The 25381-nt window shown below is 41.5% G+C and overlaps 1 long non-coding RNA gene across 1 annotated transcript; it reads left to right on the top strand.

Annotated features, from left to right (window-relative positions):
• Nucleotides 1-16693: 16693 nt before the first annotated feature.
• LOC308597861 lies at nt 16694-24531 on the top strand. Its single transcript, XR_014013221.1, has 3 exons — nt 16694-16839; nt 19096-19178; nt 24401-24531. It is a non-coding gene; the product is annotated as an uncharacterized lncRNA (long non-coding RNA).
• Nucleotides 24532-25381: the final 850 nt, after the last annotated feature.

The raw sequence follows: 25381 nt of genomic DNA, 5'->3' as shown, positions 1-25381 counted from the left end.
CTATGACTGAAAATAATGCTAGATAACAATCCAGCACATGTCTAGTGAGAAGCATCGTTGTGTTTTAACCAGCTCCCAAGTAAGTGTGAGTCCAAGGGGACCTCATTCCATCTCCTGAGGGTCACTTGAGAGAGGCGAGCAGAGCCAGATGCAAAAGTGGCTGGAGCAACTAATGCATACCCTCCAACATTTCTCCGCTGGGAACGGGGATGTCCTAAGGAAAAGCAGGACATTCCAGGATCAAATCAGAAACCAGGATGGCTTCTGTAACTCCGGGACTGTCTCTGGAAAATAGAGATACTTGGAGGGTCTGCTAATGTACATTTTACCTGTGTAGAGTAGGCTAGTTTCTATGCACATCCCTCCATCCAGACATGCCAGAGACCTTACCAGGAAACGTACATTCCAGCCAGGCAAAACAGTCAGGGGGTGAAGCAGGTCAAATGAGGGGTATGGCCTGTTGAAAATTTTAAGGGCGTGAATGAGAGACCTACCTGTAAGGCCACATTCAACACCACCCCAGGCCTGAGGTTCCTCTCCTCTGGTGTAAAGGACTGCAGCCTAAAGTGCTTTAGAAGAGCTGGAATAATTTTAAGCATTGTTTCATCATAGCGGTTGACATGCTTTTGTTCTGAGAAATATGTTGTCAAGTTATTTTGGTATGCCACAATGGAACTGAATTGCTTGTTTGTTATTCATTTTATTGTTGGCTGTTTAAGCTTCATGCTTGATGGAAGACTCAAGACTTTTAAAAAGAAATGGAAATAAAGAATGATAATTTTGGATATGGTGCAATGTAGTGGCCAAGAGACTGCACTACACGTCAGAGTCCCTTAGTCAAATGTCACCTCTGCAATGAACTCATTAGGTGGCCTTAGGCATGTCACTCTCATTTGCCCCACCTACAATATGAGAGATGCTGTCTAGGTTTGTCATTGCTTTTCTAGACAGCATCTTAAAAAGTAGAGACATCACCTTGCCAACAAAGGTCCATATAGTAAAAGCTATGGTTTTCCCAGTAGTGATGTATGGAAGTGAGAGCTGGACCATAAAGAAGGCTGATCGCCGAAGAATTGATGCTTTTGAATTATGATGCTGGAGGAGACTCTTGAGAGTCCCATGGACTGCAAGAGGATCAAACCTATTCATTCTTAAGGAAATCAGCCCTGAGTGCTCACTGGAAGGGCAGATCGTGAAGCTGAGGCTCCAATACTTTGGCCACCTCATGAGAAGAGAAGACTCCCTGGAAAAGACCCTGATGTTGGGAAAGATGGAGGGCACAAGGAGAAGGGGAGGACAGAGGACGAGATGGTTGGATAGTGTCTTTGAAGCTACCAGCATGAGTTTGACCAAACTGCGGGAGGCAGTGGAAGACAGAAGTGCCTGGCGTGCTCTGGTCCATGGGGTCACAAAGAGTCGGACACGACTAAACGACTAAACAACAACAATATGAGAGACAATAATACCAGCAAACCTTGTTGTGAGGACTGCAAGGAGATAATGCATGTTAAACACCATACTTGGAAGTGCTATACAAATATTAAGTACCATTATTGCTTGTAATCCATCTGGAGGCTATACATGCAGGGAAGCCGGCTTCCATTTGCATATCTAGCAGGATGGGGAGCCAATCCTTTGCATAAATAAGAACCAAGAGCACACAAACTGTACATATGTTCCAGCAACTGGCGCTGTGAATGCAAGGCCATCTCAGATAACCAGTACAAGCACTGATTGGCTGTTTGGAGCAGGAAGGTTTATGGCTGGGTCCATGCAAAATAGCTGATTGGTCGCTGATCCGGCAGATCTAAACTCATACATCCCCAGCTGTTGCATGTGCACACCATTGGACTGGGGCCAACTGTAATAACTGCACACATTTCCTTGTGATATTTGCAGTGCCTAATGTTCTTAACAGTGGCAATCATTAAAGGCTCTGACATTTTGTCAAAGCCTTTTCCCCGCTCCAGTCCTTTAGTGAAAGAAATCTCTAGCACTATTCAAGATTTATCTCACCATAAAACAGTGATAAGTCCCAGATGTGATTACAGTTTGCTTTTTAGTGCTTTCTATTTGCCCCTGAAATGTGTTTGTTTTGTGGTGTTCACACACGTGTGCGTGTTTTCATTTCCAATTCAGAGTAAATTGGCTTGACTTCTGGTCGCTGGCACAGTGGCATACTTCCTCTCAGCAACTGAAGTCTGTCTGGAAAACAAAACAACATTCTCCAGGGCAGGGTGTTTATACGGCCAGCTTGCAGTTGCTGTGGCAAATTTGCCATGCCACATCAAAGGCATTTCAAAGGCTTGCTCACCTGATGAAAGCATTAACTGTTTTAAGTTTGCCTACTTGTCATGGAAGCAGCGAGCTCATTTGCTCAGCCCAACCCAAGGAAGAAAATGTAATGCACAAGCACTTGTTGTTTTTAATACCCACAGTTCATCAACTTTCCTTCAATGTTCCTCAAGACACAAAGAGAGCAGTGATCAAAATTCGTGGAACTCAAAAAAATGGCAAGCAGAAAGAAAACCGCTAGGGGGGAAATTCTGCCAAATATTTTGGGGTTAGAAAAATTAGAGAAATGAAACCAAGGCATGTTACATTGGCTGCAAGATGAATATATAGACAAAATATCAGAGGATATGAAAGCATTAACGAGAACTTGATTGATTTCACATTAATGGGGGGGCTCCATGGGTAGGCTGGCCAGAAAATGAAAACAAAAATCCAGATAGTCTTATTTTCTTTTATTTCTCAAAATAATATAACATGTGCACCATGCCCCCTCTTTTTCTGACATATGATATATTTCAGAAACTTCCCCTTCATTAGGACCAGGTTCACAACTGAGCTTATATCCTTTTATAAGCATTTTTTGCCAGATATCAATGGCCATATTTTAAAGATAGCTTCTGAATACTTATTTGACATCCACATCTTGCTACTATCTACATGCATTGCAAACAGATTGAAGCAAAATCTACTGAGACAGAGCACATCGGCTCAGGAATTCCCCATATTTGTACGATGCACAGAAGTACGAGTCTGCTTATTGAAATCCAGTGTGAAAGGTGGCAAAGAATGGCAAAATCCACTGCCCTCTGAATTGGACAAACTACTATGTTTGCTGGAGGTGCAGACATAGTTAGTGCAGGTGGACTTGATTTGGCCAATTTGGACAAGCAGGAAGTAAGGAGCTGGGAGCTACTCTGGATCATTGTTGCCATTGCAGAGTAGAGCAAAACAATAAAAACTCCTGTGGCTATAGACTAACAAATATACTCAGTGCTTTTTTCTAAAAAAATGTTTAGGGCTACTCTCATTTTGACTCAAGAAAATCACAATTTTATAGTTCAAATTGTGGAAAATAAATACAGTAAATGGACAAAAGTACTAAGATTCACAAAATGTTTAGGGGTATGCATACCCTTGTGTACCCCAAGAAAAAAAGCACTGAATATATTGTGGGGTAAGCCTTCATGGACTGGCCTCTAGTCCACAAAGGCTTGGGCCATGATTTTTTTTATATTTTTTTTTAGTCTTAAGGTGCCCAAAGACTCATTTTTATCTTGGAAAATTGTTACAATGGACTGAGAAGCTTGCCTTGTATCTAGCGCATGATCAAGCAGTGTTGTTCTCTTCCCCATCCCATCATGGCACCCTTCAAAATAGTAGGCAAAATAGTAGACAGTGGCATTCAAGAGATAGTGATTCCACACCACAAAAACTTCCAGGGTCGTTGTTTGTCTAAGGATGAACATGCATATAGCTCAGTAATTAGAGAACAGTGTAGAAGTATGGAAATATAATGGGAAGGAATCCCTTGAGTGAGCAACTTCCAATTCTCAACCAGGCGATAAAATGTTACTGACCACTATTTTTGCAAAAGGCTGCTACTACAATGAAATGTTTATGGCTGGAAATGTACCCTCATTTCCAGTGATAAAGAACTTTGCAAGTAATTGTACAAATTTCTCCAACTGATCCTCCAATCTCAGTAGTTGAACATACTTGAGCATGTGCTCTTAAGGCATCACCTGTAAAGGAGACGACCTAGAAACCTTATACAAACACACATGGTAATAAATCCTATTGAAGTCAATGGGGATTACTGGCATGCTCTGGTCCATGGGTTCACAAAGAGTCGGACATGACTAAACAACTAAACAACAAAATTATAATTGTAAAATTATTCCTGCACCTCTTCAGCTAACTTGTTACTTACTTCTGAGTAGGCACTTTAGGAATGTGATGCTCGAAAAAAGCTTCTTAAATATATGCATTACAGTCTGAATATATCTAAATGTTTTTAAGGTGAGCATTTTAAGTGGCTTCCATTTTTTATTTTACTATTATTTGCTTATTATTATTATTAGTCACCTTGAACTGATAGGAAAGGTGGCATGCAATATTTAAAAGAAATAAAGAAATAAAATGACTGTGTGAATTAAGGACACTGGCCTTTTCTGGAGTCAGTACCATGGAAGGGCATGTAACTCTAGAATGATGTCCCGGTATTCGTGGAGTAAAAACATGGTGTGAAAAATGGATCCAAAAAATGCAGGCTCACTCAGTTCTCAAGCTAGCCATGCCATCTCTTCCTGTTATATAAAATGTTTTTTCCAGCCCTGAAGTGGCCATGACAAACTTCAAAACCAGCTGACAGCATGCACCAGCATGTGTTCTTAGGAAGGGGCTGATTATCCCAACAAACCACACTACAATGCCAAGGGGGGGCAGATATGCCAGTGCAAATATTTAGCAACTCGGTGCCAGTTATCAATGACACTTGCTTTTCCATACCAACATTTCCTGCAGCTCTCCATAAACAGGATGTTCAAATGTAACCTCTCTCAACCATAGCCAGGGTACAGAGCAGAAATGGAAACAAACCTGGGAGTTCTTTCCCATGGTATATGAACAGCTTGTCTCTTGTTCTAAAATAGTATTTATTTAATATTCACAATATCATATTTTGTTTTAGGCAGGAAATGCCCTATACAGTAAAAAGTATGCACATGCCTTAGTATGCCTCATTGGGGAACTCATTACTATGATTATTTTTGAAAGATGAAGCTTCCAGATGCCATTGATATTAAAAGCTGTAAAAAGGATTGCATACAGGGAAATGCCTTTTTAAAAAACAAAAAATCAGTAGTGCTAAATCAACAGTTACACCCTGAGGCAAAATATATAGCCTGAAAATAACTTACACTGTTTTATTAGAACTTACTTCCCTGTGATGTGTTTAGGATTAAGGCAAGGCATTCGTCTTGTCCCTTCATGACATCTGTCCTCAGGACCAATTAGATTATTATTATTTTTATTATTTTTATAAGATATTTATTAAAGTTTCACAAATAATATAATCAAACACAACAATACAAACAAACACAAACAAGAAAAAAACAAGTATAATTTCAAATCCTTATTTTCATAAAACTTACTTCACCGACCTCCTCATACCTCCCCTTTCTGCATTCCAATTTCAAATATTTAGTTCAGCAAATCCTCACCCTTAATTTTATCTAATTGTTAACCTTTCTTTTCTTTTAACTTAATCTTTACAGCTGTAATCCACTTACTTTCTAAAGCCGCATCATTTTAACACTCATTAATTTTACAATGTTTCTTAAGATAGTTCTTAAATTTCTTCCAATCTTCTTCCGCCGTCTCTTTTCCCTGGTCTCGGATTCTGCCAAGGACCAATTAGATTATATATATATATCAATAGGATTACAAACAATGTTATTTATTTAGGTCTGACTTACTCTACCCCAATAAAAAAGATGAAAATAATCTCATGAAATTAATGCAGGCTCCGCTTCCTGCTTTTCATATCTGAAGAAATGAAAAGCATTTTGCATTTATTTCGTTATCAATATATTTTCCATGGAAGCGCAGGTTGAACAGTGGTGTATCTCAAATACTTTTGACTTCCTGACTTTGGAGTCTAGTGAGATTACATTATGAGAAAACTACAAATTTAAGAAAGGTTCACAAACACATCTCCAGTTTTACAAACTAGGATGTGACACAGGGTTGACTCCAAGTTTTCAGGCACCCTTGGACAAAGATGCTTGACTAGCCCTATCTCCTCCTCCTTCAAGCTACGGCTACTGCCCAATTGCTTGTCTTCTATCAGAGGCACTGTCTGGAGGGAGAAGTCAAGGCAAGGAGAGGCTGCTGCTCCTTCTGCTTGCTCCTGTCATTGCTCTCTCACTCATAGAGGAGAGGGAACCATGTAGTGACAGCAAAAAGCAGGAGTAGCAAGGCAAGGGGACTCTGGGTGTCAACAGTGCTCCCACTGTGGAAGTGTGGGCCTTGGGAGATGCCTGAGAATGCTGACTTCTGTTGCAAACCCTGATGCTATGTTAGCCCTGCATTCACTGAATGTCTGGAGCAGGAATGAGATCACGGCTGCTGTTCCCACTCCCAAACCTCTGCATATTCAACAACCTACATGCATGCTACTTGTATACACATCAGGCTCTGCATGTGCAGTCAAAGACATTGTCTTCTGCAGACTGTTCAGTCAAAGGGAGACAGCCAACACATGTTCAGTTTGCAGGTTTGGAAGGTCTTTTCGTACCCTTAACTAAATATGAAAAGAGCCTACATATGCTATATGCTGGGGTTGGGCCAACAGCTCAACTCCACTCCCCGGTCGTCGTCAAACCTTTGTCAACTGTGGTTTCTATCAGAGTTGTATCCAGCTATGTCAGTAGAGCCTTTGAAATTAATGGACATGACTAAAGTCCATTGATTTCAGTGGTTCTACTCTGAATACATCTTAGTTGGATACAACCCTCCATCATTTTTCCATTATGAAGATCAGTTTGCTGCATTTCCACATCATCTTGCAATTAAAAAATAAAAATCCTCACAAAAATCTGCCAGCATTTTAGGGTACATTTCTTCTAATGTACACATTTTTGCTTGCAACTCTGGCTTACAGATACATTTCTTTGCAAGTAATTTCCCCTTATATCATACATTTTTGGTATATATTCACTAATATAAACATTTTGTATGTGTTTTCCCATAGTGCATTTTGTCTTTTTTTCGTGCATAATAAAAAACTAGAAATAAATAACAAACAGGGAGATAAGGGTTTTATAACTTCCTTTTTGTTCATGCTTAAGACTGCAGAAATCACATTGGCCATTTAGAAGTGCTGACTGCACTCAGTGAAGTTATTCATTAAGTTCACGTCTGTTGACATTAGCAGCTGCAGTACTGGCTGTCAAGTGTTTCCAAATATTACAGAAAGAACGAAGGCTTATAGCTATTTAATGAACAGTGTAAGATCTTTGATGTAGGCAGGGACTTTCTCTTCCTGTATTTGCACATTGCCTAGCACAATGGGAGCCTTGTGGCATGCTAAATGCATGCTCCCATGCATATTCTGGGAGACTAGCTAATCCACCAACTGCCCTCTCATGGATTAGCCTACAGATTTTCATGCATAAGAAGCTGGTGAAAGCAAAAGATGTTTGCAAAGCAAACAGCTGCAGATGGCTTGGGAAAACCCACAAAAACCCACGGGGTTCAAAAAAAGCCTGAGTTTGCTGAGAGAGAGCTGAAAGCAAGGAGATAACATTAGAAAGTGGAAATGATGAGGCCATGAACGTCACTCGACAAAGTTGCTTCTATGCTTTTCCATGGTCAGCTTAAGCAACAAGCATGCGGTTTGTTCCTGGTGTACATCAATAACATATTTTCAACTTTTTGGGAGGCTGCTTCCTAGCAGCTTCCTAGGTGGGTGAAATAACGGAATAAAAATATATGAAATTGGAAATGGAGTTAGATCATTCTTTGCACAGCTAATTCTTAACTCTATCAGGTAGGCAGTAGTGGTTGGCAAGGGAGGGTGGGGGCACTTACCATCATGAGCTGGTGGGGAGATCGTTGCGGTGCAAACATATTGGCAGAACCAATCTGACGCTTCTGCCAGTGTGTTCACACCACCCAACTGTCCCCACTATCTCAACCCTCCCTTGTCCCTAAGTGCAGGGACATTGCTATTGGGAGGTAAGGTAATCACCACTGACCCTTGACTGCTACTGTATGTAGTAACTTAGGTTTTAGGGCACTTAAGGCCAGTACAGGCTGTGACCATTTTGCAGAGGGTTCCATTTTGCAGGGGGTTCCATTCCTGGTTGGCAGAGCACACATAAGCCCATTATGCCGCATCCTGCCCCCATTCCTCCCTCTTCCAGGTCCAAAAGGACCCATGCGTGAGCAGCCGCAACTCAATTGGGCCTAAAATGGCCATGGCCTGTGCTACAAAGTACCTATTATAGAGAGAACGAATTCTCGTGTCATTTTAACTGTCACTCCCTTGATGTGTCAATTGTGTAAACTAGTGCTCTGTATAATTAGCACGGAGTGAGGCTCTGTATCTGGCCTGCCCCCTGCGCATTGTTTTATTTTAAAGCATTTATAAGCTACTTAGAATTCTGGAAGTGGTATTCAAAAATGCAGCATGAAAACAACAAAACAACATCTTGAAAACAGATATGACTTTTTAAAAAACAAACAAAAAAACAACAACCCTAACCCAATACAACAGTATTATAAAAGCAGGAACTCAGTAATAACGGGGTCCAATCACATGGGACAGAGAAACACCTGCTCATGAGCATAGACATCTGTACTGTGAAAGTCTGTGAATGAACACATGAAAGTTTCAATAGTGTTGATGTTCACACCAACACGTGGAAGTCCAGGGGAAGAGGTCAGAGGCACACCTGATACTAGGGGTGGACTAGCAGTATAGCCCTACTCCCTGCTTTTAAAAAGTACATATAAAGTTTAGGTAAATTATCACATGGACGTTTGGAGTAGAACAGAATAAATATGCTTCACAAAAGCTTTGTAACTTAATTTATGGCATGCCATATATGCAGGTGGAAGACTTCAACTTCAGCTTTGCTTGATGTATCAGGCTCAGTTCCAACCTCAACATTTTTTGTTTCTCTCATGGTAATTGACATATCTTTCTGAACACAATTTATACAGATACAACCTCGAAGTGCTCTAGGTATGCAATCACATTATCCCCTTCCTACAAATACTCCACAAAGACATATGTAGTCCAGTTCTGTGCATGTTTACTCAGAGGTAAAACCTATGATGTCCAGTGGCTTGAAGAGACACACAGAACATTTATGAAGCTACTGAATAACATTATGTATTATTTATTGAATTTATATCCCACTCTTCCTTCTGAAGATATCTAGGGCAGATATTAACCCCTTTAAGAAGGTAATCCTTTTGAGAAATAGGTTTATAAACTTGGATTCCGAGTTTGCTCCCCTGAGCAAAGTTCTGTCCACGTGACACTTCTTTCTTCCCCACTTCTTGCCTTGTACCTAGTAGAGTTTAAGTGCTTCTGCTACTTCCTCTGCTAATTAACAGTCGGATTCCAGTTATGCTTACTCTGCGGTAAACCTCACTGGTTCCAGTAGAAGTTGCTTCCTACTGTGTTTCCTTGGGATCTCAGTCTGATACAGCAGGTTGCTTTGTTGACTATTTCCTTTACATCAGTTTGCACAAGCCACCTCAGGTCACTGCCTAGTACAGAGGCTGCCACCCTCTGCCTCGTCTGAGTGCAAAAGCTTTTATGTTCCACGGGGCTCTTCTGAATGAATGGGAGCAGGCGAGGCCCAGGTTTCTTGCCACAAGCTCACAAAGGCCTGCCGTCTCAGGTTCAAATCTTCGGTAAACATCTCGCCGCACTTCTAAAAGTTTGGATTTTGCCTGGAATTTGAAATAACAGGAAAGAGAAATATACAGCCTTTCAGTGCTTGAAATGGCAAATGTGTCATGTGGGTAAGAAAGGTATGTCTGGAAGTATCATATAGCTGCTAGCCTGGATAAAGAGGAGCTTTGTACCATCAGTTGAAGCATCTTGAGTAAGGAAGACCAAAACACGGATTTATAGCTAGGGCAGAACTGGTTAAGTGTGATGGAGGCAAGACTCCAGACAGCACAAGAAAAGCCTTTGCTCCCCTCCCCCCGCTATGAATTTGCTGTTCCTAAAATTTTGCAACAAAACTTTTCTGTATTAAAGTAGACGCAGTCTCTCCCCCAACCTGACCTTGTCTCTTGCTTCAGACTAAATACTGGGAAGCTCTTTCGGACTCCAGTTCATGCAGTGGTCAAATCAATTTTTGCTTGGAAAACCATGGTTACTTGTTATGCTCCTCAGATCCACAAACCGTAGTAAGTTCTCACAGAAACACAACAGTGCTTTCTTTGGATAAGAGACGTAAGACCTCTTTGTAACAAATATACAAGTACAGAGGAAGGAAGCAGACCTTGAAGCAGGCAGCAGTGTCATTGTTCCTGCACCAGGTTTCCAAAGAGAACCCCTAAATCCTAAGGCATTTTATATACAGCCAACTCACATCGTTTCCCAGTTGAAACTGCAAACTGCTTCCAAACTGCTTTTATGTCCCTCCCCTGAGCTGTAGGATGCCACTTTTATAAAAACAGTAAAGGGAGAATATCCAACCATCATGCAACATTATTTCACACCAGTCCCTAACCAGCCCACTGAAGAATGATCAATTAATCATCTTTATTACCAAATAATCAGCTTAACCAAGGGTAGTCTAGCCTGCAACTATCCGTACATGATCACAACTGACAGAGAGATCAGTTGCCTTCTGTTCAGCTAGAATGAAGTTTTAGTTGAAGCTTTAAGTGAACTATTAAGGGTTTTCCTGTTTTCTAATGCAATCCTCTACATGCCTACTCAGAGGTTTGAATGGGACTTACTCCCGGGCATGTACCGGTATGTATAGGATTCCCGTCTTAGTCTGTCCTCGCTTAAGCTGTGAATCCACAAAACCTTCTTCAGACTGCTCTATTTCCAGCCAAACTTTGCAATGCTTCTTCAGATTTAAATATTAGTGAATAAGTGAGGAGAATGGGTGAAATTCCCAGGTACATTCATGTCAACCCCTATTTTCTCCCCAGACACAATTCAACACATTCAGGTACTAATTGCATCAAGGAGTTGGCTATGCAGAAGAGACCATTAAGAGGTGATATGATCACTATGTTGAATTAGTGCATGTGTTGATCTACACTACGGAATAATCCTATGGAATAATCCTAGAATGGCTGGGACTGTCTGTGCTACAGAGTTCTCGATGAGGAATTCTGTAGTGTGGTAGACCCCTGTCTCAAAGTTCATGGTTCAGTGGTGACTTATAGCCCTACACAGATTGACCTGAATCTTCCTTTGCAGCATAGCTTGAACTCAGACTGCGCTACAAATGAAAAATAGGTCACCTGACACTGCCCCATTGACAGACAGGGCAATGTAAATATACACTCACCTGACGCAAACAATATGGGGGTGCAACTAAATATATGCACAGTTGCATTTCCCCCCCAGGCCTTGGCATACATTTGGTACAAGCAATCAATGCGCAGTTTCTGCCAGGGTTGCCACACACTCCTAAGTCGTTCTTGGTTTTATTAAATGTCTAAGCTCTTCATGCCTTATTCCATTGTCCCAATCTGTTGGAAAGATTTCGCTGAGTGAAATGGCTTCTTCATCTGCATCAGGAGATCATCGGCCTTATAGGGCCCTGGGATTGTTAGCCCACTCCCCCACCCACCCCATCCCCTGCTACCGTGTTCATAGGCTGCCAGAAAGACTGCATTTGCAGAGTTCCAAAGTCTGCCTACAGATCCTAAACATCAGGCATACATAGCTCACAATGCCAGACTCCACCTTGCATTTCCCCTTGGATAGCTCAGTTGGTTTGAGTATGGTGCTGAAAATGCCAAGGTTGCAGGTTTGATCCCTTGTAAGGGACAGCTACATATTCCTCCGTTGCAGGAGGCTGGAACAGATGATCCTCAGGGTCCCTTCCAACCCTTATCAGCCTTAGCCAGCATGGCCAATGGTCTAGGGTGTTGGGACCTGTAGTCCAACAACATCTGAAAGGCACCATTTTGACTACAAGTTGTATGCATATCTGTTCTTTTCCGACCTTTGAGTTGATTGTATGGCGTTCAGGGCAGAGTCAGTGTGTACAATCCTGTGCCCTCCTCTACACATTCATTTTACAATGTTTTGGTGCAAGATGGTGCAAGGCCTCTAGAGATGCTAGTCTTACATTTTTGAATAAAACACTACAGTAGAATTCTACATCCAGCAGCAGTACAAATCATCCCAGTATTTTTTTGACTGAAATAGGCAATATTGGGACTGTAACGTGCTCCTCCTCTTGCCAACACAGCATTATCTGGGTTGTAGTCAACTAACTTTTACTCAAGAGTAGCCCCACTGAAATTAATGGTCATGGCTAGCTTTGGCCTATAAATTTCAATAGGTTTACTCCAAGTAAATGTTAGCTGACGAGGGCCCTCTATTCTTAACTGCATAACTTGGTAAATAAAAAAACACCTTACCATACACAGCAATAGTTAGGCTTTGTTAATGGTAGTTTCCAAAGTGAATTTTTTAAAAAAGGAAAAATAAAAGCTCTGAACGAAAACACAGCAATACATGGTCTGCCTGACAGATGACTTGAAGTTGAACTTCATCATGGTTCTTAAGTTTTTTTATAAAGTTAATTGTGAATGCATATTGTTGTCAAAGTACTAGTTGTGAATATATGCTGCTGACAGAGGACACTGCCTGACAGACAATTTAACCTTGATCCCACTTAATATTTCATGTTATTTTTGCTACCTATTTACACTCATACCCTGCAAAAGACTTTAAACAAGGTTGCTTGAAAAAGTAGCCAAAAAACTGCTCTGAGCTTTGAGAAATGTTAGATTTCAGAAAAATTTATGAGCTGTTTTTTTTCTCCTGTCTCTGGAGCCACTGCCAGTGGAAGCAAAACCCAGACATTTGGTGCTCAGCACCCTGCATGACAGGCTAATCTCATCAGTGGTGTCAAGTTTCAAGTCAGTGATCTCAGAAACAAGACATTTGACAAACTGAGCAGTTCACATTATTATGAAACGTCGTTTTAGAATCCAGAGTGCTCAGCTTAAGAACAGTGGTGCCCATTCACAGTTTTCTTCTCTTGTGGCCCTCCAGGTATTGTTGATCTATAACCCCCATCATCTGTAACCATTGACCATGCTGGCTGCCGCTGATGGGAGCTGGAGTCCAGCAACGTCTGGAGGCCCACAAATTCCCCATCCCTGCCATGAAGACTGTGGAAGATAATAATATGCACATATTTGCAATAGTAAAGGGACCCCTGACCAATAGGTCCAGTCGTGACCGACTCTGGAGTTGCGGCGCTCATCTCGCTTTATTGGCCGAGGGAACAGGCGTACAGCTTCCGGGTTATGTGGCCAGCATGACTAAGCCGCTTCTAGCGAACCAGAGCAGCACACAGAAACACCGTTTACCTTCCTGCCGGAGCGGTACCTATTTATCTACTTGCATTTCATGCTTTCGAACTGCTAGGTTGGCAGGAGCAGGAACCGAGCAACGGGAGCTCACCCTGTAGCGGGGATTCGAACCGCCAACCTTCCGATCAGCAAGTCCTGGGCTCTGTGGTTTAACCCACAGCGCCTTTAAAAGGTTCAAAGGGGTCCCTTGGAAGACTCAAAATTTCAGGAGTTAACTTGAGCTTTAAAAAGAGGCCTGAACTAGCTTCAACATGGTCCATGGCAGTAGAAGTTTCCTTTGGAGATTTTTGACATGTCAGGCTGTCAAAATTGCTTTTCTTACAGAACAGAAGACCCAAAATGAAGTATTATGCTGATATTGTTCTAAATTTGTGGAGGTTTGTACAGGAGAAAGTTAATGGGCCAGAGGGACTGCTTAAAGCTAGTCATGTCTGCTAGCCAGGAAAGGCTTCTTTTATTTATTTCACTAGTAAGGTCAAGGGCAGAAAACAAAGACTGGGGAGACAACAAATGCAGTTGATCTTAACTGCCTGCAATTGCTTGGTCATCTAGGCTTAAAACTCTTCATGATCCAGAGGAGATTCTAAAAGCCCAACCGCTCAATGTGTCTTTGGGTACAAAACCTGAAACTGTTTCTCCCAGATCTCTCTTCTCAGTTTTCTCTTGCAGAACACAAGAAGAACAAATGTTCTGTGACTAATTATCAGGTATGGCGTTCTGTTAATGGAACCCAACAGATGGAATCCAAATGTTACCAGAGGACAGCGTGGGGCATACCTTCCAATTTATGATCCTCATTTCCTTTAAAGCCGCATACAGATGAACAAAAGGGCTAAACAGCTGAAAATGATGTAGCAAAATTTAGTGAACCCCTTACATTCATATATCATACATTATGCATATACGGTATCATTATTTTACTCTCAAAAGATAAGATGTTATTCAGTGTCTTTCGATTAGGTCACATCTAGAAGGGAAGGGCCCTACCCGCCTCCTCTCAGCAAGCTCCTTTGATGCTCATCGCATTTGCCCCATCACCCAGAGCTTACTAGAGGAAAAGCTTAATTAGCTTTTAACACTTAGATCCAGAGATTAGAGCAGTCTAGCACTCAGCTAAACACTGCAAGCCTTGATTAAATTCTAACGCTTACTGAATCCAGGAATTTAGAAGAATCTGGCACACACAAACTTATAACAATATTTATTTGCCAAGGCAATTGCTTGACTCCTGCCTTTACCATTCACTGTGTGGACCCCTTCAAATATTACCTTGTGTGGGAGCAAAGCATATAGAAAGCTGCTAAGGTGCTGCAACTCTGGCCCTGCCCTGATGACATCTGGCTCATCTGGCTCCTGCCCCTACCGTCCAAGCATTAAGTGGGTGCCTGAAATAAACAGATGGAATTCAGTGATGCACGATTACAAACGTTCTGACGGAGAAACCATATCACCTTGCCGGTCAGAAGACTATCCCCCTCTCTTTCTCCCTCTCCGCACTGCTCTGGGGGCTCTCTTGACCTCTCCAAAACCAATTTCAGGGGCACGACACATGGGGCAATGCCCCATTCTGCATATCATATTGTTGCATTTCACCAATATTGAGATATTGTTACATTTCACACATTGCCAGATTTGTTTAAAATTGTGCAAGTGTCACTAGGCAAAATGCCAACACAATGCATCTGTGCAATGAATAGATTACACATTCCCCCCCCCTGCTACGTCAATTTATTCTGCAGTACTGAATAAAGTGACATCAGCACCCTGCAGTAACCATTTACCTAAGTGATCCCACAAAGAACATTACGACTCAAGGTGAAATTGAAAAAATAATACTTGGGAGTCTGCGGCAGACACATTGACAACATAAATGACCACCATAAAAAATAATAATCATACTCTTCAATCTCAGTGTTTCATGCCACCGATTAATCTGTAATCCCTGTTACGCAACCTCTTTTATTGGGCTTTCAAAGCCACAGCATGCCGGCTCAACAATGTAAAAGCCACATGGAAAAGTTCTGTTTTGGTTGTATTACTAATGTCAAACTCATACTTTTCCAAGAACAATGCAGCCAAGAAGAAAACAGAAAGCAATTGGAATGCACCACAGTGAGACTTGCCAAACCAAAGCATTCAGAGGACCAAGGGCCTGAAACTGCATCCCATTTTTTTCTATGGGAGAGATTTTTTTATATAAAAATAAAGAAACAAAACACCTCATATCAATGATCTCAGAACGTTATGAAAAGTGTAATATCTACCTAATGGGATCAGACTAGAATAATCTTTCCCATTATTTTTAAGAGTTTGGAAGAAAAGTGTGATGAGGGTTATGTCAGTGACAGAAACCAAAGCTGGCTATTTCAATGGAGGTCATATTTTGTGTGGACAGCTGAAGAGTAATCCATCATTCTCTCCTTAGCCTGCCAGTCGTTTGAGCCGCGTTCCCCAGAGTCCTCCAGAATAAGCATCTAGAAGAGGACCGATGTCAAGGCATTTTTAATAGCTTTTTCAAACTTGCATGTTCAATATGCAAATGCAACAAGGCAGTGGGGAAACAACATTAGGGCATCCACATGCGAGAACCCTACATGCAAGTATGCTGGAGTGTTACGTTGAAATAATATGTTGCTGGACTTCCACTGGCAATGAGGCAGATACTGCAGGGCAGGGGGAGCCTTGCATAATTGTTTGTTTCCAGCATAAATCGAAGGGAGAGAAAAATCTCTAAAAATGGAAAATGAGACAATCTGCAGTCAGCTAAACAGGAATCTTTTTTTTAAAAAAGTAATTAGTTCTTAGAGCAAGTGTTTGAAAGTGGCCATTTTGTTCACGTAAAAACTTTCATTTTTACTACTACTCTTGGGATAAGATGAAATTGAGTATTTTTTTTTACTGAATTAGGACTCCCACCCGCCCCACCCCCCAAAGAAAAGAGCTAGAGTCATGAGTCATCCAGCATAACGGATTTGTTCCAAAACTGCCATGTGGCCAAGTAGCTCAGTATAGCCTTTTTATACTCGAAGACACTGGCTTTCAGAAGAAATTTGGACACAATACAAAAAAAACATACAGCATTGAAGCACTTAAATAAAATATTGTGCCCTTTTTCTCCGCTGCAAGGTCAGGTGAGGCATGTGACACAGGGTGGCGGATGAGGCTCCCATGGTCTTGTCTGCCTGCCACCAACACCATGGCTGTCAGCCAACCGCCACCCCATCACCTGTTGCCTCCACTGCTTGTGTGCTTACTATGGAACACCACCGCTGCCGCTGCTGCAAGGATGCAATCTGCAGTGGTCCTAAAGACGTCTCCAGGTCCAATACTCCTCACTTTGAGGTAGGAGCCCTTCCTCAAAAGGAAACATTGTGGTCAAGATGGAAACAGAGAATGCCTGCATCACCGCCAAAGCATCACCACCTGCAGCAAAGACAGGTTAGCAGTCTAATGCACTTTACTATGCTTAATAGATGCTGTTAAACTTTACACAGTATTTCCCACCATTGTGATATTGAGTGGTGAGCAGGCGCACTGCCTTGCCACCGCAACAGAGGGGGCCCAGGGCTGTCATGTGACAAAGACACATGAGAGCAGAAGCAGCAAAGCAGGCTGGGAAGTGCTGGGACTGCACAATCATTTGGGCCTACTAAAGTTATTCAGGCCTAACTGCTAACGGTTGAGTCACTCTGACATGTGACTTAGCAGCCAGTTTCACTTTGTGCTCTCTGTAAGACTTCAGCAGAGTCAGTCTACCTCAGCTGTGAGCAGAGTCAGTATGCAATCTCAGTCAAACTGTTTGGAACCATGAAGATTTTTTTTTTTTTTAACTCAGTAAATCTTTGTTTCAATTAAAAACTCTGTGTTATTAATTTACGCTGCGCGTCAGGGGCATGCCGACATCACCGTGGCATGCACATGTGCGCAGTTGGGTCCGGCCTCTTCGTTGAAAATTTGGGGGTGCCTGGGCCCCCGCAGGCCCGCGTAGATGGCACCTATGGGAGTGAGGATGACACAGCTGGGATGCACAGCTGGAAGGAGGATGACTGAGGGAGAGGCAGCAGGGAATGGAGAAGGTGGGGGAAAGTGGTGGTGGAAGCAGCGCCAGATTTAGGGTGGTGCAGGAAGTTTCCCTGCATAAGGTGCAGATCCAAGGGCATGCAGAATAACCACCACCACCTATATTTATACACGTACCTACTCAAAGTTAAGGAGTGCCAAGTTTTGTCCTCGCTCAGTGCACCATATAACTAAAGTCTGCCTCTGCAGCAAGGACCAGATTTGGGGGGGGGGGGGCAGTGACCACAACCCACCTGAGATAGCATACCCTGTCATGCTAGCTCTGGCAAAGTCAATGACAAATCTGGTTTTTGTTTAGTGCATACAGATATATTCAAGCTGCAATCCCAAAGACACTAAGGAGTAAGGTCCGCAGAACATAGAGGAGCTTACTTCTATGTAAATCTGCAGATGATTGCATTGCAAGGCAGGTAACAAATGCAGAAATGCTAGAAGCCCCCACCCCTACGCCATCCTCTTACTAGCATTAAACTGACCACCAGCAACCCACACAAAACAGCCTGAATCTGTTTTGAAACACTCAACCAAGGGTCAGCAAACTTTTTCAACAGGGGGCTGGTCCACTGTCCCTCAGACCTTGGGGGGGGACTATATTTTTGGGGGGGAGTGAATGAATTCCTATGCCCCACAAATAACCCAGAGATGCATTTTAAATAAAAGGACACATTCTACTCATGTAAAAACACGCTGTGGGCCGGACCATCCGCGGGCTGGATTTAGAAGGCGATTGGGCCACGTTTGGCCCCTGGGCCTTAGTTTGCCTACCCATGCACTCAACCCTCAAGTTATTTGTGTTTTCATAAGCCTCTAGAGTGGCCAGCCTTGCCAAAGCTTTTGAAACTTCCCTTCTAGGCTTGCCTATCGCCAAACAAAGAGCATATGGCAAGGGTATATCCAAGTATGAAGCTCAAAGCAGCTCTTGCTTCAGTTGCCTTCAATGCAAGTGTGAAGTTTTACCATTTTCCAGAGTATTCCTTTGCATTACAAGTGCCTTTCCTCTGCTTTCTTTCTCTTTTGCATGATTAAGGATCAGAGGTTCATAAGAAATAGCCTGAAAGAGGCTTATTTACCTAGCTGTTCACAGAGGCCATGATAAGACATGAGATAGGCCACAGGGGAAGAACTACTTTTTATGTTTGCTGGGTCCAAGCCTTTCAAGTTAGTTAAAACGCAAACAATCCACATGAAACAGAGCTGATAGAAATAAATAGATTTTTTCATGGACATAGAAACATCATTTTCTAATTTCATTCAACACATATTTTCCCCATTATCATAGCTGTCAACTTTACCCTTTTTTTAAGGGAAATTCCCTTATTCCAAATGGGATTCCTCGCAAGAAAAGGGAAAAGTTGACAGCTATGCATTATGCTCTCCACACCAGCAAAGCGTTTTTAATACGGCTTTCATACTGCCCCCCCAAAAAAAATCATTGCTAAAATCTAATGTTACTTTTAGAAGGCTTGAGCATACCTTAAAAACAAAGATAGTGATCCACCAGTCCTTGATGGTGCATCAATTAATTATTATTTTGAAAATTGGATTATTTTTTATTGTTATTTGTCTTCTAGTATTGCATGCTCTGTAAAATTCTGGCTGAACCTTGTTTGGTAGCTTTTGTTTAAGGTAGGCCTGAGGTATGGAAAATCCAAGTTCAGATGTTCTTGGCAATCATTGCAGCAGTCAACTTCTTTGGGGTATGTATTTGTTCTCTGATAAATAAAACTAATTATTTCAGTATGTTTTATGAAGGTGCACAGTGTGCTCCTTTGAGTGTCCACTCTCAAGGATATATTGTACTTGGATTTCCCCCCATTTTTGCTGCAATACCAGTTTAAGGAAAATACAGGAGAGAGAGAAAACAAAGTTCTTTCATTCAGGTAACCAATGGGCAGTTGGCTTAATACGCAGCAATAATATAGCTGCTTAATTTTTGGCAGCCATCCTACTCTCAGCATGAACTTATATACTGGGTGGTTCTAATGGTGCATTGCTTCATGACCACTGGCAACATTTGGCTTTCAGTTCTCCCAAGGAAAGAACAGGTCAAGCTGTACAAATTCTTCAAAACTTAGTTTTGCAGTGTGGTAATACCAGTTTGCATGATTTGTGTGTTGCAGCGTTAAGAAGGACAGTAGTTGGTAAAGTACTGATTTAAAATAATATTTATTTATTTATTTATTTATTTATTTATTTATTTATTTATTTATTTATTTCCCAACCATCAGGTTGAGTTTCCCCAGCCAAAATATGGTATGTAAATTAGCTCTGACTGTGTGCCCTACCCCCCACTAAATGGCACTGCATTTGAGATGCTTTGAGAAGATGACCTAAAAGGTCTCAGTGGTATTTGACCCATAATAGCTCATGCATTCATTCAATTTTACTTCATAGATGATAGATAGATAGATAGATAGATAGATAGATAGATAGATAGATAGATAGATAGATAGATAGATTCTGGAGGGAAGATTCTGGAGCAGATCATTAAGCAAACAGTCTGTGAGCACCTAGAAAGGAATGCTGTGATCACCAATAGTCAGCATGGATTTCTGAAAAATAAGTCATGTCAGACTAACCTGATCTCATTTTTTGACAGAATTACAAGCCTGGTAGATGAAGGGAAATCAGTGGATATAGCCTACCTTGATTTCAGTAAGGCATTTGACAAGGTGCCCCATGATATTCTTGTAAAGAAGCTGGTAAAATGCGGTCTTGACTCTGCTACCACTCAGTGGATTTGTAACTGGCTGACTGACCGAACCCAAAGGGTGCTCATCAATGGTTCCTCTTCATCCTGGAGAAGAGTGACTAGTGGGGTGCCACAGGGTTCTGTCTTGGGCCCGGTCTTATTTAACATCTTTATCAACGACTTGGATGATGGACTCAAGGGCATCCTGATCAAATTTGCAGATGACACCAAACTGGGAGGGGTGGCTAACACCCCAGAGGACAGGATCACACTTCAAAACGACCTTGACAGATTAGAGAACTGGGCAAAAACAAACAAAATGAATTTTAACAGGGAGAAATGTAAAGTATTGCACTTGGGCAAAAAAAAATGCGAGGCACAAATACAAGATGGGTGACACCTGGCTTGAGAGCAGTACATGTGAAAAGGATCTAGGAGTCTTGGTTGACCACAAACTTGACATGAGCCAACAGTGTGACGCGGCAGCTAAAAAAGCCAATGCAATTCTGGGCTGCATCAATAGGAGTATAGCATCTAGATCAAGGGAAGTAATAGTGCCACTGTATTCTGCTCTGGTCAGACCACACCTGGAGTACTGTGTCCAGTTCTGGGCACCACAATTCAAGAAGGACACTGACAAACTGGAACGTGTCCAGAGGAGGGCAACCAAAATGGTCAAAGGCCTGGAAACGATGCCTTATGAGGAACGGCTAAGGGAGCTGGGCATGTTTAGCCTGGAGAAGAGGAGGTTAAGGGGTGATATGATAGCCATGTTCAAATATATAAAAGGATGTCACATAGAGGAGGGAGAAAGGTTGTTTTCTGCTGCTCCAGAGAAGCGGACACGGAGCAATGGATCCAAACTACAAGAAAGAAGATTCCACCTAAACATTAGGAAGAACTTCCTGACAGTAAGAGCTGTTCGACAGTGGAATTTGCTGCCAAGGAGTGTGGTGGAGTCTCCTACTTTGGAGGTCTTTAAGCAGAGGCTTGACAACCATATGTCAGGAGTGCTCTGATGGTGTTTCCTGCTTGGTAGGGGGTTGGACTCGATGGCCCTTGTGGTCTCTTCCAACTCTATGATTCTAAGCAGATAGATAACAGATGATAGATAGATAGATAGATAGATAGATAGATAGATGATAGATAGATAGATAACAGATAGATAGATGATAGATAGAGATAGATTCCTATAACATCATTTACAAAAAGAAAACAACAATCATGCCATTTGAGGAAAATGGAAAATAGAGCAAAAAGGAGCATCTGGGTAAAATCTGTCTGCCAGTTATTTTAGCTAACATCCTATAGAACAGTTGTAGGTAGGTAGCCGTGTTGGTCTGCCGTAGTCGAAACAAACAAACAAAATTCCTTCCAGTAGCACCTTAGAGACCAACTAAGTTTGTTATTGGTATGAGCTTTTGTGTGAATGCACACTCCTTCAGATCTGAAGAAGTGTGCATGCACACGAAAGCTCATACTAATAATAAACTTAGTTGGTCTCTAAGGTGCTACTGGAAGGAATTTTTTATCCTATAGGACACTTATCATCATCATACACCACATAACAAATGTCATTAAAATACCTGATATCTCCGGAGATATATATTTTTTTTAAAAAAGGAAAGAGGGAGCAATTTTTTCTTTCTACAATATTCAGTAAGTGGATTCTAACTTGCTGTAAAATGACCTTGTTGTTGCCTTTTTCCCTTTTGTCCCAACAATTACTTACCAGAATTTCCCATCCATTCACTTACTTTTGGTTTGGTTTAGAAATACGTACCACTTCCCAGCATATAATAGTGGCCTGCTGTTATCATGTTCATGAGACTAATTCTTATGTTCTCTCCTTACTAAACCTTGCAATTCATTATTTGATGCAGAGGTCATTAAGTGCCCCTTACACATGGGTTCTCAATTTTGGTTTTCAACATTTTTAATACCTGTGCACGACATCTGGAACATTGTGTCCTAGGTTACCTTCAGACTGCCACTATTTTGCAGGAGGGATTCAATCGCATATTAGAAAATTCAGGTTTCCCCAATTAAAGAGAATTGAAGCACTCATTATACAATATGATAAGGGAGGTGATGGGAAAATGCACTAGAGTAGTATAACAAATGTACAACCCTAACACAAACCAATCATGATGAAGGCTCTGTAAAACAGTGGGTTGTATAATTTCTGTGCAAGCTCTTTGAAAGAAATCAGGATGAATGCTCAATAAGTACATCCTTTGGAGGTGACCTGCGTCTTCAATCACACACTGTTTGGAATAAGATGAAGTTCCATCATTGTGGGTGTTCAAGAATTCAAATTGGTATTGACGTCTGCAATTGGGGAGACAGAGAGATGGAAGAATTTCAGCTAAAAGCGTTGGCTTCAAATGAGTAAACCAACCAAAGGATTTGGAAATCACTGAGCTGTGCACACAAAGTAACTGCCTTGAAAACGGTTGCATATTTATATCGTTTTCTGGAAATGTGACAGCTGATGGCAAAAATGCCAGCATTATTATTGTCTGTAGTCTCATATGAAGAAATGAGACCCTAACAAAGAGACACCCTTTTCTAACCACCATGGGGATATATTTATTTGCAGCTGGAATGATAATTATATATGTGGTTGATATACACTGAAATTTGGTTCCTCCTTTAACCTTAAAAAAGGGCAATCCTTACCACCAAATCTGTTATTACCAGTGCTGTTTTCTTTTTCTTGTAACGCATAGCTGACTGCCAGCTTGCCAACGCAGCAAAGTTACAACAGGCACCTGTTTTACAAAGAATAGCATAAGACTTGCAGAATAAGGACAAGGGCACCATCCTGTTGCCCATGGAGGCCAGTTGGGTGCATACAGGAGGACCACATGTGGGGCATGAACACAGGAACCACCTTAGTTGTTTGCCCCCCCCCTTAATTGGCATTCATTGCTTCTGAGCATGGAGCTTTCATATACCTATTGTAGCTGATGGCAATTGACAGATGGAGCTATCCTCCACGAATTTTGCCTAATCTTCCTTTAATACTAACTAAACCAAGAGTCATCAGCACATCTTGTTGCAGCACATTTCAAAAGTTAATTATATGTTGTGTAAAATAATGAGTTGCAAGTGTGAGCGAGCAATCACAGATCAAATGGCCCACTAAAAGTTATGATAGTATCCAACTCTCCTTATGGGGATGAGGGAAGTGAACTCTGGTTGAATGCCTAATAGATGTTATTTAGTGCCTCACAATGATACAGACTTTAACAACAACAATTATTATTATTATTATTATTATTATTATTATTATTAATTATTATTATTATTATTATTATTATTATTACAGTCATACCTCAGGTTATAGCCGCTTCAGGTTGTGTTTTTTCGGGTTGTGTTCACTAGGAAAGGTTTCTATTCTTTAAGAATTCAACATCCTTATGGTTGTAATGCTCTTAACATGGACGTTCCCACTTCCCACCAGATGAAGGTATGGGAAAAACACCAAAACCTCTTTACCTTCCATTAGTGCTGCAATCAGTCTCCATCAAGAGGCATTACAGTGGTACCTCGGGTTAAGTACTTAATTTGTTCTGGAGGTCTGTTCCTAACCTGAAACTGTTCTTAACCTGAAGCACCACTTTAGCTAATGGGGCCTCCTGCTGCTGCCGCGCTGCCGGAGCACGATTTCTGTTCTCATCCTGAAGCAAAGTTCTTAACCCGAGGTAATATTTCTGGGTTAGCGGAGTCTGTAACCTGAAGCATATGTAACCCAAGGTATCTGAAGAAGTGTGCATGCACACGAAAGCTCATACCAAGAACTAACTTAGTTGGTCTTTAAGGTGCTACTGGAAGGAATTTTTTTATTTTGACTATGGCAGACCAACACGGCTACCTATCTGTGACTGGAACCAAGGTACCACTGTACTTTCATAATTTAGTGTGTAAAATAGCCCTAAAAAGCAGCATGTAGAGCAGAGAAAGTACCAGCAATAAAATACAGAATCTTCCACCTTGTGAATAGTTACCTTGATCTGGACTGGCCCCAAACAAAACAAGATGGAGCAAATTAAGACAACTAGAAGTATTATCAGATACTCCTTTCGCATGTTCCTCCATGCAAGACTAGTACAAGAAGTTCTTCTACCAAGCCACCACGTGAGTGTCTGGTGTGGCAGACAAGCAACAGCTCATATGCAGAAGTTAGGTCTGATTACCACTATTCTTTACATTTTTTTTAAGGAAACTGCTTTCAGCAATGCTGAATTTGCTACAAAGACAGCCGCAGAGGAAACCTAACCGAATCTCTCCGTGCAGCAACTTGAGATGATCACAGGGTACTGATCTGCCTTTGAGAAATAAGGAAAACCACACAGAGCATTGAGCCAAATCAAAATCAAAATTAGAAGGAAGAACCTGCACGTGTGTAATCCATTGCATTTTTAGACTGCCTGGGATGGAAAACTTCCCCCAGCCTAACAAGGGCACAGATAAACAAGTCTATGTCAGGAACTTCCAGGAGCAGTAGGACAGAATGCTGCAGGGTGGGTGCTAGAGGGTAAGCGTAGTCTCCAGAGTGTCGCTGATTTGTAACTGAAGCTCAAGCAATTGAAAGATAAATGCCAACCATCCACTCTTTGCTCCCTTGACAGTTAAGTATGTGGTACTGAACTACAGCAGATAAATAAAAATAATAATAAACACAGAATCTTTCGTTTTGTATTGCCCTGTAAAATCAATATGCAGCCTCAGGCAGCTTGATAGCTTCCCCAGGTTGACAGTCCAGAGAATCAAAGCCACTGGAATTAAAGCAGATGAAATACTCATAACTAACATCATTAAGTAAGTATAACTCCATCAACACACCAGGGACATGGAGCGGCTAAAAACTGAACTGCTGCTTCCAATCTGTTTCTCAACCATTTAAACAGATTGAAATGCATTGCAGCTGTGTTTCTCCTGCGAGACGCTACAATAATTTCTGCTACCATGAGTCACACAATCGTACTTCGTGACTATGTGACTATCTTATGTGCCTCAAGCCTTTGGAGGAAATTGCCAAAGCTAATCAAACAATGAAATGAAAAAGTTGTATCTTTCCAATTTCATGCAGGGATACCAAGCATCAATCACATTTAATAGATCAAAATAAAAAAATTCCTTCCAGTAGCACCTTAAAGACCAACTAAGTTAGTTCTTGGTATGAGCTTTCGTGTGCATGCA

The sequence above is a fragment of the Podarcis bocagei genome (genome assembly GCF_964188305.1).
Source record: "Podarcis bocagei genome assembly, chromosome: 1".
Classification (NCBI taxonomy): domain Eukaryota; kingdom Metazoa; phylum Chordata; class Lepidosauria; order Squamata; family Lacertidae; genus Podarcis; species Podarcis bocagei.
Note: the sequence above shows the minus strand (reverse complement) of the source record. Positions and strands in the feature narration are given on the sequence as shown.